The sequence below is a fragment of the Heteronotia binoei genome, chromosome 21 (assembly GCF_032191835.1).
Source record: "Heteronotia binoei isolate CCM8104 ecotype False Entrance Well chromosome 21, APGP_CSIRO_Hbin_v1, whole genome shotgun sequence".
Taxonomy (NCBI): Eukaryota; Metazoa; Chordata; class Lepidosauria; order Squamata; family Gekkonidae; genus Heteronotia; species Heteronotia binoei.
The window spans coordinates 172,560,874-172,574,736 of NC_083243.1; positions in this window are offsets into that span (position 1 = coordinate 172,560,874).

A 13,863-nucleotide genomic window follows, 5' to 3' on the forward strand; every position below is an offset into this window, starting at 1 on the left:
GAAAACAGCAGGGAGATCCTTGTCAATGTCAGCTGGCCATGAGAAGACTGTGTTGCCCTAGAAAAGAGAGACAGTACTCAGTGGACTTATCTTTCAGTAATAATAATTGTATATCCATGCCCAAGGGCTCTTTTTGACAATGGTAGAGATACCTTGTTACAGATCTCTAGCTGCAGCATGGTTAATGTTATCTCTCACCAAAACAATCATCCACAAAGAGACAGTGATAGCTGCTACAACTATCTGCTGATCTAGGAAAACCACAAATTCTAACAGAAGCCTGATAGTAATAGCCATGGGAACTACACGCAGCACATATGCAGGCATTTGTCTCTAGTAAACAGATATTGCTGCAAGATTACCCTTAAACAGGACATCCAATATTCCAGACAACTGTAAGTCCTTAGGTCATAATGGATGTTATTTCTCTAGTATTTCATGCTGCAAGCATAAGCCAAACACAACACGGCACCCTGCCATCCTATCAAAGCATTACTTCCAGTGTGTGCAGACTTAACCCAGCCACAAGCTGCTACTTCTAACATTACCTCAACGCCAGAACAATGCCTGGACAAACATGGTTAAAGTGCATATACTTTGTTATGGTTGCCAATGCCAAATGCTATTTAGAACAGGGCTTCAGTTTCCTTCAAAGGTCTGGAAAAGACTGAACTTGCAGTGGCAAGATTGCTGATGGCTTCTCCTTGGAGAAACTATATCTCTCCTGTCTTGAAACAGATGCACGGGCTGCTGATTCAGTTCCAGATCAAACTCAAGGTGCTGGTGTTTACCTTTAAAGCCCAGTGGTATGGGACCTTCATACCTAGCAGAGGACTACCTCTTCTGACATATTCCCCTTGAAACTTGCATTCTTCAACTTGCAACCTGCTTGTAGTGCCTGGCCATCAGGACATTTGCTGGCATCCACCAGGATGAGGGCCTTCTTTGTGGTGGCCCTGTCCTGGTGGGACCAGCTGTCAGATGATACACAGGCCCTGCAGGACAATAAGTTCTGCAGGGCCTTCAAAGCACTTCACATAGTTAGTTGCATTTCATTTATGTGGGTTGCTTTCCAGTTTTATTTGGATTATGTTTTTAAACTGAGACGTGTTACTGTTTTAATGGTTGTTAGCCACTTTCACTCTGCCTAGCAACAAGAGGCAACATATAAATTTAATAAATAAACTTCCACTGATGTAACTTTTGCACTGACAAGTATATAACTTCAATTTGGCCTATGGCTTGCCAACAAAAGATGATTGCTCTTCTTGTAGCTTCATCCATTCATGCAGCTGTTCATACATTATACAAGCTACCATAAAATGTGGCATGTGTAGGAACTCTGGGATTGCCTAGCAAAATGAGAAGGGATGGAGTCCCGAATATAACATATTTTCAGGGATACATTTATTATCTAAATGTTAATAATTTAGATAACAATATGCTAGAATGTGCTAGAATGTGTCTGATGAGAGTACATTATTAAAGAGCTTGGTGTTTTTAATGTTATAAAATTTAATAACACAAATATAAAGCTATAAAAGCAGTAAAATGAGATTAGATTTGATGGAGAAAGGAAAGATAAAAGCACAACACATTCTGATCTTGTTCTACATAAAATACTTTCAAAAATACAAGGATGATTCTACAATATTTTCTTTACATAAATTGTCCCAGCTGTATATAATCCATTTTAAAATTTTATCGTATAGGTCTTTTGTTATTATCTAATAATTTTGACAATTCCAGTAAAGGTAAATTTTATAATATAAAATACAGGAAAAAAGAAATCAGTTCACACCAAAGAATCGTAAGAGTCTTGAATCTTCAACCAAGCATATAATTTCATCCAATATTTTCTTGCTTCTTCTTTAGATTTCCCAGCCATCAGCTGAGATAGAAAGTCCAGTTCTGCTGTCTCTAGAATTTTTCCCACCAAATCCATTTTCGTGAGAATTTCCTGCGAGTACCATCTATAAAACATCTTGTAAAGGTTTTCTTTGAAGGCTAATGACCTAGTTAATTTAACATTAAGCTGCCATAGTCTCTCCCAATCTTCTAATGAGATATTATAACCAAAATTTTTTGCCCATTGAACCATACAGTCCTTTACAACTTCATCTTGTGTCTTCATTTGAAGTAAGTACTTATATAGTTTGGAGTTTAACTTTTCTTGTGGGCCCAAAAGAATTTTGTCAAACAAGTATTGTTCTGTATTAAAGCCTGTCACCTTGTGTTTAGCTTATCTGGATTCAACTTGCATTCTCAGTCACCAATTCATTTTAATGTCCATATTTTCCCATTCTTCTTTGGTTTTCAATTGATTATCTTTTCCCAGCAAATCATCATACCTATAGCCCTGATTTGATTTTAAAAGCTTTGGATGTGTAAATGCTACTACTGGTGAAACCCATCTTGGAATTTTTTGGTAAATTCTAGTCTTTAACCATGACCACGTATGAAACAAGGATTTTCAAAACCAGTGATTCTTAAAATAGGAGTGGCCTTCAAGTCTTTGATACCACAAATATGCATGCCATCCCATAGTCAAATCATGTCCTTCTAACAACAATGGTCTCTTGTCCTTCAACAATATCCAATCTCTTATCCAAATAAGTGCAGATGCTTTATAGTACAATTGCCAGTCTGGAAGGCCCAGGAGAACAGATATAGGATTAATTCCATTTTCAAAGTCCAGAACTTTCTGGAAAGAATGAACAAAAAGGAAGGTAAAGGGAAAAAAAAGGAGGAAGAAAGTTCTGGTGAAGAAGACCCAAACGAACCACAAAGATACCATACAAGACAGCATTCGAAAAAAGATAAGATAGATAATAAGCAAAACCCATATTCAATAATTTCAAATGTGAATGGACTTAACTCTCCTGCCAAAAGGAGAAAGACATTTAGATATTAGGCAAAAGTGGAAATGGAGATAATTTGCTTACAAGAAACACATATCTTAACTAAAGAGCAACACTATTTGAAAAATAAAAAACTTGGTAATTTATTCACAGCAACAGATATGTACAAGAAAAAAAGGGGAGTGGCAATATATATTAAGGATAAATTTAACCCACAATTGCAATTTGCTTCTGAAGATGGAAGAATTGTTGTAGTGGAAATCACAGTGGATAATAAAAATTTTTTTACTAGCAAACATTTATGCTCCAAATGATCATCAAGAGAAATCTTTTCAAGATTTGTGTCTTAAATTATCAAATCTAGAGTATGTAGAATATTGTTTAATAGGAGATTTCAATGCTGTTTCTGATAGGCTACTGGATAAAAAAAATGCACAAACAGATGAAAAGTAAAGGTCTTCAGCTACCAACAAGTTTTTGGAAATTAGCAGGAGAAATGGACTTGGTGGATGTATGGAGAACAAGATATCCTAGCTCCAAAGATTTTACTTACTACTCAGCTAGTCACCAAACTTGGTCAAGAATCGATATGTGTTGGCTTTCTGCAAGTTAGATCGAAGATTTAGCGGATACAGAAATCCAAACAAGAGTAATCTCAGACCACTGCCTGTAATGATAAAGCTAAAAAGCCCACGGATGAGAAGAGCATGGAAGTTAAATACTTCCATTTTGAAAGATAAAGACTTTCAAAGAATCCAAAGTGGAAATGGATTTTTTTTAAAACAGAACATAACACAAGAGGTAAAGATGCAAGTAGTTTGGGACACTACTAAAGCCTTTCATAGGGGTATTGCAATCAGATATAGTATTAAGAAAAAGAAAGAACTGATATTCTTCTGATAATGTGCGTTGGCATTTTATGTTACAGCAACTGAAGGGTATGGAGTGTGGTGAAAACTTTTTGAAAGCGATAGAAGCAATATACTCCTGGCAAAAGGTTAGGGTGACAGTGAATGGCGAACTAACAGATGTAATCAACATTCAAAAAGGTACAAGACAAGGCTGTCCACTGTCCCTTCTACTTTTTATTTTATCTTTAGAGGTATTGAATAATCAAATAAGAAAAGATGCAGGTATAAAGGGAGCTGTGATAAAAGATGAACTATATAACCTCAGAGTCATTGCTGACGACTTAGTTTTTATACTAGAACAGCCAATGGACTCAATAGATTGTCTGACAAATAAAATCAAACAATTTGGTTATTGGGCAGGGTTAAAGATTAATTATCATAACACAAAATTTTTGACAAAGAATATGACGATGGAACAAATTTAATCCTTCCAGCAAAAATCAGGATTTATGTCTCTAAAATTTAAAATAGGTAGGAAATATAACAAATGACCTAGCTACTATCCAAGCTTCAGCTCCCTGATGATTTACCATTTCCTTGCTCACAATATACCAGTTCTCTAGGGTGACTACATCAGAGACTGGGCATTATGCCAGCTAGATTTTATAAAGGTCACAAACCCAAGACGAAGAAAGAGATAGCTCATTTTTAGGGCAAAGTCGGTACCAATGAAGCCTTAAAATCAGTGTGGTAATACCACTGCCATGTGTAAAAACCAGGCCAAAATAGGCTGAGCTACACAGATCAGATTTCTCACAGTGCAGGAGTGAAGGGTTTTGAACTGGTAATTATGCAGAATCTGATTTTTGAAGCTGTACAGATATGGAAGAATACCCTTTCTCTACAGACAGCAGAAGGGTGTGTAATGTCTTGATGCAATCGTTTATTTTTAAACTCTCCCACCACATTTCCTAAATCTCTAGGGAGACTTTACTCATGAATATGGAAGACATATCAAAACCTCTTCTGCTCATGGGAATGCTGAATACAGATGTAACATGTTTAGACCTGTAAGACAGCTTTGGAAGTGCCTTCACTGCATTCAATCCAAACATTACCTTCTCTCACCAAGGCCTATGGAAGGGTGAGGAAAAGGTTCTTGCAAGTTTACAGTGATAGTTGACACTTGTAATATTATAAGACATCTCTCTTTTTCTCCAAAACACAGAGCAATTTATGTGCTTAAGTAAGCGCATATCCTATCTAAAGTATGAATGGGGGAACAAGACTGATACCAAACCAGAGTTTTATTTCACTGGTATGTGCATGTTTCATTCACTCTGTGAAGCTAGAAGTCAGGCTAGAATTGGAGTTGTGGGATCCACAGAAAGTTCTATATTATGTAAGGTTTTTTTATTTAAAGCTGTTGCTATTGCCAGTGGTTTGTTCACCCATTCAGATTATAGATATCAGTGACTGGAGTGCATGCCAGCAGATCCCCATCTGCTCCAGCATTAAACAGCAGCAAACATTTTATTTATTTTTTATTTATTTATTACTTTCAATTTATATCCCGCCCTCTCCGCAAGCGGACTCAGATTAAATGTCAGATTAATTTTCCATAATCACAAATGATAGAAAAGCAATCTTTTCAAACAGCTAGGTGGGGAATTCCCTCAATTTAACAATATGTGCCTTGTATGAGGAAGACAGAGGGGAAACTATCTGGCAGATGTGAATGTAAAACCAAAAACTCCCAGCAACATACCTGACTGGTGGCTCCAGCCAATGAAAGATACAAAGTAGATGGAGTGGTGGTGGTGAGCTGTACAACCCAAAACATAATCGAAAGAAAGGGTTGGGGGACAGAAGTAACCTTCAATGTTTTCATCTATTCTGATAAGTCAAGGAAGGCTCTATGAGGGCATCACCATTTCCAAAGTAGGAATGTTCAGCACCAGCAATATATGAGCTAATAAAAAGAGACCATGCATTTCACCTGCTTTTTTCCCTGCAAAAATGTCACAAATTTCAGATGCCAGATCAACATGACACCCAGTATTCCATCATAATGCCTCTGCTAGTTTTTGCTTTTCAGGACTCACTGCTGCAATCGGCTTCACTCTCAGAAGTATCGCACAGGTGGCAATGGAAACAGCAGGGCAGTGTATTTGCCAAAGTGGCAAGCCCTGGCAGTCTGCTCAGACGCCTCAAAAGGGCTGCTGGCTGGAGAGCCAGAAGGGGCAGGGCAACCAACTCAGTCCCAAAAGACAAAGGAGTCAAGGCTGGGAAGTCCCACCAGCCAAGCTGGGCCGATGACACAATAGGTACCTCCAACAATAGCAGGGAAGCCTGCATAATGCAACACACACCACTCACCTTGCCCCATGCCAAGGGATGCTCCGCATCCACTCTTTCATCAGGAAACCTCAGGATGGAGGTGCACTGAGGCAAGGGGAACAGAGACAGACTAGTATGTGAATACTGGTTGCGTGGTTACAGGGATCATCAAGAAAATAGAGGGGAAAATTCCTGAGACACTTGGCTGGTGGGAAACTTCCTCAACCCCAAATACAATGTGGGGGGGGGGGAGAGCACATTGGCACATCTCAGTGGATAAAATCTATTCCCAAAAAGAGAATACTAGGAGAAACTTCCCAGCACATACATGTGCTTTTTCAAAATGAGAACAAAGAAAATTGTCAACAACTTCGGAGCCAAAACAACAACAACCCAACAATACTTGCCCTTTCTCCACCAGAAGGTACACTTTTGGGGGGGGGGCGGGGAGTGCCTTGGGAAAAGGAAACAGCCAACAAGTTAAGACAAGAAGAAATTATGGGATGGATTAGCAGCGAGGATCCCCTTAAAAGGAAAAAAAGGTTAACTGAAAAGTACCCCATCGATTCTGGGCCTGTCTAAAGTTGCCCCCTGAAATGAACTGAGAGGTCAGTTGGTTCCTGCTGGGGTGAAAGACACTGTAACAATTTCAGGACTCATCTAAAAACACAACCACCGACAGCGAATTCCCCTCTATCCCTGCCAACCTGACACCAATTCTGTTGAGCTTTGAACAAGTGGGGATGTTAATCATAATTAAACCACTATTTTTACACAACCCTTTTCATAATACAGAGTACTTGAGAATGGCTAGTGTGTTATATGCTGCCTAACATTAAGAAAGACAATAAATTTTAGTGAAACCTCTGTAAACCAACCATTGAACTGCTGCTCAGTGAAAAGGGCTCGGGCACCACCTTTTCTTTCGCCTGGTCCTTCTGTGTTTTCACCAACTGCACAACTGGCAGAAATTCAACATGAGCAGCTCCTTTCCCCATTCCTTGATCAATCAGCAAATAATACACCTGCACCCTTCTGCATGCAACATGCCTATTAAAGGCACAAGAATCTCACCAGCCATCACTGAAAAACCAAGATGCTGGTCCTTCTGGGAATAGAATACTGGACTAGAAGACACTTTGATCTCATCCAGCAGGGCTGTTCTTCCATCTTATGTCCAAAAAGTTTTTTAAAATCCTAATGATAGAGAATTTTAAAAGTTTGCTTCGTGAGATTTACCCACAATCCACATAATCAAATTTGCACCTGGAGTTCTGTGCTGGGAATTCAACTCCCAGGGCTTGACTTAGATTGGGACCATGGCACACAAGAAAAAAGGGGTTGAGCCCCAACTCCAGCCCATTTTCCTGACCTGAACTAGCCCCATTGGGGAAACCTAGGTGTACCCCCATCAGGACAGCTGTTGCTCCAACAAGGCAAATAGCAGCTTCCTGAAGCTGTTTCAGGTTGGGAAATGGGGCAGTGGGAAGACCAAACCTCCTCCTTATGTTCCATGATCCAAAGCTGAATTGGGCCTTTGTGTTCACACGGAACCAGTACAAATTGCAAAGTATAATTAGACCTTCAGTCTCCATTAACTACAGAGAACTTGGGAGGAAAGGAAGGGAGGGGGGGGCTGTTTTGCCTTCTGCAAAAGCACAGAACATCTTTCCTTTCCTTGTTCCAGGAGAAGAAAAGAGGGTTTTCTCTCCATTCTCAGTGGGCTTTTGAGAGGCGGTGCCTCTCTGCTTTCTATGTGTGGCTGGTACAAAGGCAGAGAGATACCCTCCCCCCCCCCCCCAGTCAACCATTGAGTTTTGAAAAGATCCTGACTACCTAGGCTAGGGTGGGGGCCAACGATATCACGAGAGGTGCGAAAAGATACGGTTTGATCGCTAAATTTTAGGCTGGCTCCTAGACCGCAAGAATATTTATCGAGGGGCTTGGCGTTTCAAGCGCCGCTGGGCTTTTTGCAGACCAAGCTGACGCAGCAAGTTCCAAAGCCCACTCGAACGGAGAAGCTCTCGCTGTTTTTGCAAACCGGTCAAAGCAGACAAGCAGGCCCCTCCCTTTGTTTACGAGGCAGCGACTCTGGCGGCCCCCGTTCCCCCGAGCACAGCTGGACAGTCTTCCAAGGACAAGATGGCATTCCAGTGCAGGAAGATAAGAGAGGCCACGTGGGGCAGCTGGGAAAGCCCAGCTCTAGGTTTGCAATCACAGTCCAGGCAAGAAGACCATACACAAGGAAAAGAAGATCACCACTAGCCCGCTTCTAACTGATTCAAGGCACAGGAAAAGTTTGCAAAAATGGGCCTGAGAAAGCAAAAGAAACCTCGCCTTCGGCAGCATCCCTGAATATAAGGCGGCTTCCGAAGAGCAAAAACTCCCCCTCCTCCTCCCATGCCTTCACCAACCAGTCTACGCTCACCCCTTACGCGTTATCAAACCCCTTCCTAACAATCTATACTGTTTAAGGAGCTTGCAGCATTTTCGCAAGGTCTTCGGTTGGCTGCGAGGAAGCAGATTCCCAAAGGGAATTCCCTTAAAGCGAGCGCTCCTTCCCAAGCCGAGAGAGGAGGGATTAACCTCGGGGAGAGGAGATGCCACAGGAAAAGCAAACGAGAAGAGCCCACTCCAGATCCAGGGCCCGAGGCGGCAATGCAGAGGCAGAGAGTAGGAGCGAGGAAAATCGCCCCAAAGATGCGAGCAGGAGAGAGCTCCGCCCGTCAGTCCGAAAAGGGGACTGACACTAGAGAAGCGGCACCGAATTGGGGATTACGATGGGGATGGGGCTGCTTGGCTTAGCGCGTACCGACCTTCTGCAGCCGCAGCTAAGCGTCCAGTCCCCGAGCTCGGAGTAGTTGCTTCCTCTTTCTCAGGAAGGGGCGAACCGAAAGGAGGATCTGAGCTAACCCGCCCTGAGAGCTTCCCCGCAACGCAGCTCGGAGGCACTTCCTGCTACCCCATCGAGGCCGGCAGGCTGCGGGAGGGTTTAGGGCACAATTAACAGTCACCACCCGGTTGGCTAGGAGAAGCAAACGCGTCCCCTCGAGCAGAAGGGGAGGCTCGCCTTCCGTTCCTCTCCCCAGCGCTATTCGCCCGAGCCAAGGCGTGTTTCCTTGGAAGTATCGCTTCGTTCTGTGGGATTAGCTTCCAAGGAAGTGTGCGCGGGAGCCCAGCCATTTATGAGACTTCTCTAAGATAATACTGTTAAGGAATGCAGTTAACGGCCAAGAAAGTATGGAAGGAAGTGGGGACTGATGTCTGCAAAGCATGCTGAACACGAGGTGAGGCTCCCACCCGTTGCTGAGCCGGCCATTGCACCGCAGCAAGCCAGTCTAGCATTCCTGGAGAGCAGGAGTACTTGGAGAGAGGGCTGCGTCATACACCAGTTCCGCCTGCTTCTGCTGCCCCACGTTCCACTGCCTGGCTGAACCGAGCACAAATAGCCGCAAAGCATGTAGGGAGAAGCTGCACGTCCTGCGTGCTCCTAGACAAGCGCTAGCTGCTTATTGTGGGGTTGTCTTGCCGCGTTGCTAGGTTGACTCACTCAGTTAGGGTCACCAGCCTCCAGGGGGGTGGCTGGGTATCTCCTGAGATGACAACTGATCTCCAGGCAGTAGAGATCAGATCACCTGGAAAAAAATGGCCACTTTAAAAGCTGGACTGTATGGCTTTGTAACCAGCTGAGGCGCCTCCACAAACCTTGCCCTCTCCACGTGGACCCCCAACATCAGGGATTTCCCAACCTGGCGCTGGTAATCTTAGCCACTGTTGTGTCTAGGAGCCTATTATTTTCAGTTTCTGGAAAACAGAATGGGGCTTCGCACCTGTACCTTCCATATGCAATCAATAATTATGTCGTTTTTAAAACATTTTTTCGCTCACAGTAGTCAATCTCAGTCAAAAAAAAGAGGAGTGGAAAAATGTCATAAACTCATTCACAGAGACAGTTTGAGTAAATGTTTTTCATGTATGAAATGCATCTCAGAGTATTTCTTTCCCCCTCTCCCTTTTCAGTTTGGCGTAGTGGTTAAGTGTGCGGACTCTTATCTGGGAGAACCGGGTTTGATTCCCCACTCCTCCACTTGCACCTGCTGGTATGGCCTTGGGTCAGCCATAGCTCTGGCAGAGGTTGTCCTTGAAAGGGCAGCTGCTGTGAGAGCCCTCTCCAGCCCCACCCACCTCACAGGGTGTCTGTTGTGGGGGAGGGAGATAAAGGAGATTGTAGGCCGCTCTGAGCCTCTGTCCTTGAAAGGGCAGCTGCTGTGAGAGCCCTCTCCAGCCCCACCCACCTCACAGGGTGTCTGTTGTGGGGGAGGAAGGGAAAGGAGATTGTGAGCCGCTCAGACTCTTCGGAGTGGAGGGTGGGATATAAATCCAATATCATCTTCTTCCTCACAACTTATGCTGAGTATGTGACTGGCCGGGCCCAAGGTGCTTGGTGACTTAAGTGAGGATTTGAAATCTGGTATCCCCAATCTTAGACCAACACTCTCACAACTACACCACTCACATACTGGATACTCAGTATGAATCTCCAAACACATCTCAGAATCCACAGTAAACCCACAGTGAATACTGGCTTCTCAAGTACCCTGAGCTGAAATTATGTGAGCATTTGATAGAAGTGGGGTCCAGGGCAGCAGAATGTCACTTTATGTATTTATAAACCACCCCCCCCCCCATGTAGAGACACAGAGACAACCTCCCCCTCCCCCCTAAAAAACCCAACCCAAGGCTCATCTCATATCCCTTTTTTTCTAAAGCTGCAAGCCCCAGGATACCCAAATCACCATAACTACTAGTGTTTAAGCGACAGGCCCCCTCTCCCCCTTGCTCCCAACATACATGGCTAAAGTCTGGAATATTCACATTTCTCCTCTAAAGCTGCAAGTCTCAGAATACCAAAATCATCTCAACTTCTAGTACATTGTCTGTTCTGATGATCCATGGGTTGAAACCAGGTGCTTTAGGTAGAACTTCCAAAGATAAGGAAAAAGGTAAGACAGTGGAGGGGTGGCTCCTGTGTGACAATTAAAAGTCCCAGAGAAAGCAAAGTTGGCAGCCTCTTTATGAGCGGAGAGGATGAGGCTGCACGGTTTAAGCCTAAGCAGCTTCATTATGCTACTTGGAAGCTGGGGGGTGGAACTCTGCTACCCCCCCATAGTTTATGCCTCTGGTTATGAGATACCCTTTCATGATTCAGGATCTTAAAATTTAATTCTCAAGAAAGTTTATCCTTCATGATTCCAGCATCTGAAAGCTAAACATGTTTCTTCTACCTAAAGGTAAAAAAGGTAGTCCCCCGTGCAAACAACAGTCATTTCCGACTCTGGGATGACGTCGCATCATTTCATGGCAGACTTTTTTACAGGGTGGTTTGCCATTGCCTTCCCCAGTCATCTACACTTCCCCAGTCATCTACACTGGGTACTCATTTTACCAACTTTGGAAGGATGGAAGGCTTACTCAACCTTGAGCCGGCTACCTGAACCCAGCTTCCACCAGGATTGAACTCACGTCGTGAGCAGAGTTTCAAGTGCAGTACTGCAGCTTTACCACTCTGTGCCACGGGGCTTCCTTTTTCTTCTACCTGGACTTCAGATAATCTATTATAATCAGACACATAAGATCAACCAAATAACATGCTAGAAAATTGGGCCAGGCTACAGTAGCTTTGAGGTACTTGTACAGCAAGTATATCTACTTTTTTTTAAAAAAAGGTTTTCTACTTATTTCTCATGGAAGAACACTGCATATTTTTTTAAAAAAAACAAGGTCATTCATTTGGATTTAACTTTATTGAAGGTCAAAGTATGTGGAAATCTTTCAACATGTTTAGAAACCATACTTGCTTTGGAATATTACTCAGCATAGTTTCATTTCCTCCTGCAGACAAGCACGTGACACACTTTGACTTCCTTTTCCCCACATTATTTCAGAAGATTCCATTAGATCAGTTCATTTCCCGTATCTCAACTGCTATTTCAGTACACTCCATTATACTGATTCATTGTCATGGAACTTTGTTGGACAAGGAGAGAAGATGCACAGGGAAGGATGCTAGCTAATTTAGGATTCACATGTTTCTAGAGCTACAGAGCAGCTACCCTACAAGCTGCCTTCAACTGCTTACCTTAGACTGTATCAGCAACTAACCCCACCTTCTCTGTTCATCTTGTATCCTTTTCAATCTCTTCCCTTTACACATAGCAGCTCTCTGTAACAAGCAAATGTCTAGATTTCAAATGGAGTTGCTTCTTACATGAAAGACAGGTACTGATTCTTAACTAGCAGTTGCTCCGCCCCCCAGGTCTCTGCTTTCCTCGGATCAAGCGATCAATTCCCCATCAGTTGCTGCACGGGTGCATTTTGATCTGCGGCTCCCTCCAATTTCCCTTGCAGCTTCTTGCTCTGTTGTTTTGGAGATTTGGAAGCTGTGAGGGAAATGAGAGGGAGCCAAGTCAATATGTGATTGCGCAGCACACTAGTGGGGAAATTGGTCACTTGATCCGAGGACTGCAGAAGCCTGGGGGTGGAGTGACTGCTAATAAGGAATCAGTCAGGGTCTGCCTACCCAAAGAGGAGGAGAAATAAGCATGTGTTTCAGTGAAGTTTTCTTTTGAAGACAGCCATGAACTGCATCACTGGCTCTTTACAGCAAGGCTCCCCAACATGTTATACCTTTCCTGGTGCCCATGGGGCAGATGGGGGTTTTATCCAGCCACTTTGTGGTTGCGCCCACCACCCCATGACAGAATTCTAAAGATGTTTACAGGCCCAAAAAATTTGGGGCCCCTGCCTTAGAAACTACCTGAAAACATTTACATGCATCATAGGGCCTCCAAGCTCTGAAAAGAGTTTAAAAATCTTACATTTTGCCTTCCTTGAATATTGTCCTCAATATTATTCATTTCATCTATCTCTTTTTAAGGAAAGATGGTTCAAACAGGTTCTGTCAACAGAAGTGCCTTAGCACCACAGAGCCAATTAGTGTTCCCTGAGCTGCATGAATTCAGAAAGCACCTGCTGACACCCCCTTGTGCAATAAAATTCAGTTGTTACACACCAACAGCATGAAAAAACAACTGCAAGCTCTCAATCCCAACTCACAGATACAGAACAAATCCCTCCTTCCCACCTACTTGCCAAGGCTTCTAATTGCAGACTACAAAGGGACAGCTACTGATCCAAGGATTCCACCGCAGTAGTGGAAGTAGCCCTCCCTGAATAGATCATTCAAATGTTTTATCTAAAAAAAAACACGTGTGTCACTGACATGTCAAAGTAAGATGTGGCACGGATTTTTCTCTTTAAGAGTTCTCACATCAAAAATATGCTGCACAGGGGCAACTACCATTTCAAGCAGGCTTGTATTTACTCACCTTTTCACCTAATAGGCACCGAATTCTGCAATGAGCCTTCTGAATAATACTGGTGCCACTGAAAAGTTCAACCACATTTTCTACCTCTTCTGATTTGATGGTACACAAAGAAGAAGATATTAGTTCCACAAGAGACCTTGTCGCTAAGAAAGGCTCTCAAGCAAAAAAGATACAGAATAGAGTTGGGTTCCCCAATTCTTGACTTTCCCCATCCACCGCCTTTTCTTCATCTGATATCTTTACAGCGCCCCTCAAACCCAACCCCCACAAAATCAGAGCTCTCCCATAAGGAGAAAGGGGGAAGCATACTAGTTCTACAATTTGGACTGAGGAAAAAGACAAGCAAAGAGTTATGTCCTGCACAGCCTCCAACAGTTTACATACAATTTGTTCTCTACTCTCCCCCACCACAAGACACAGGGA